Here is a 1,219-nt window from a genome sequence, read left to right as displayed (position 1 = left end):
TAACCAACCAAACACATGATAGGGATTGAATTTCAATTCTGACAACCAAACACACCAAAATGGAATTAAGATTCCAATTCCAACAATACGAGCACGCCATGCCATGGGATTTTAATTCCAATTCCTTTGAATTCCCATGAATTCTGTGAAACGAGCGCGCCCTAAACTGAATCGGTATCTAATCAAAGGAGTCAAAGTCGGTTCTTAATCTAATAGTGCGGATGGGGGGGGGGGGGGTCTAAATTCATGTTCTAAAACCCCCAAACCGATCCCGAATTTACGGTTTCAACTGGTTTCAAACTAGTTCCTACACAATCAGTTCCAATCCAGTTCGGTTGCTTTTTTTTCCATCTCTAAATACACCTTTCTTTTAAAGAAAATCTATTATATTTTCTTCAATATCTTTATACATATCCCATCACTTTCCGGCCTCAAGACTGTTTTATATAAGAAGCCAGCTTCCATTCCATCCTCCATTTCCCTCATTATCTCCAAACCCGAAATCTCTAAATCATTTTGCACGCAACCAAACCAATGGCAAAAGGCGGAAAGCTAACAAAGATCAAGTCAGTGCTTAAGAAATGGCATTCGTTTAGCAATGGCAAGCCGGCTGACCGTGCAAGCGCACCCACTTCTGATGAAGACGACTACAACAACAACAACAACGTTAGCCATTCTCAAGCTGTTTATGTTGGCAAGTCAAGGCGTCGCTATCTTATTAGCTCGAATGTTGCCCAACACCCGTTGTTCCAGGAGCTTGTGGAACGGTCTGGTGTTGGCGATTCGATTGAGTGCGAGGTTGTGTTGTTTGAGCATTTGTTGTGGATGATTGAAAATGCGGATGATCCTCAACCTGATGCGTTACATGAGCTTGTGGATTTTTACGCTTGCTGATTTTTTTTTCTTCTATATTAATTCTTGTATTGTGTTCTTGAATTCGTGCTCTATCGGCCATTGATTTTCTTACTTGGATAACAAGCAATCCAAATAACCTGTATTTTTATCTTTTTGATTTGATAGAGTGATCAATATCTTCAATCTAGATTAATATTTGTGGTTCTACTTCTCACGTCTCTGGCTTCATTCCATAAAAAGAGGAAAAAAAAACAAGTGCAAATGGTTTTAGTGACAGATTCAGAATATATAAATTAAAGACCTCAAGTGATTTTTAATGCTCCTCAAGTCTTTCATGTTCTCAGATTATTTTTATCAATACAAG

At 38.7% G+C, this 1,219-nt stretch overlaps 1 pseudogene; it reads left to right on the top strand.

Moving 5' to 3' along the window:
• The first annotated feature begins 422 nt into the window (after positions 1–422).
• LOC143610549 (auxin-responsive protein SAUR76 pseudogene) lies at positions 423–981 on the top strand (annotated as a pseudogene).
• The last annotated feature ends 238 nt before the right edge of the window (positions 982–1,219 follow it).

Source organism: Bidens hawaiensis, unplaced genomic scaffold, assembly GCF_021521415.1.
Source record: "Bidens hawaiensis isolate Kalapana, Puna unplaced genomic scaffold, B.hawaiensis_p1.1 tig00026848_1, whole genome shotgun sequence".
Classification (NCBI taxonomy): Eukaryota; Viridiplantae; Streptophyta; class Magnoliopsida; order Asterales; family Asteraceae; genus Bidens; species Bidens hawaiensis.
The sequence above is the reverse complement of the archived record's forward strand: the minus strand, read 5'-3'. Positions and strand labels throughout refer to the sequence as shown.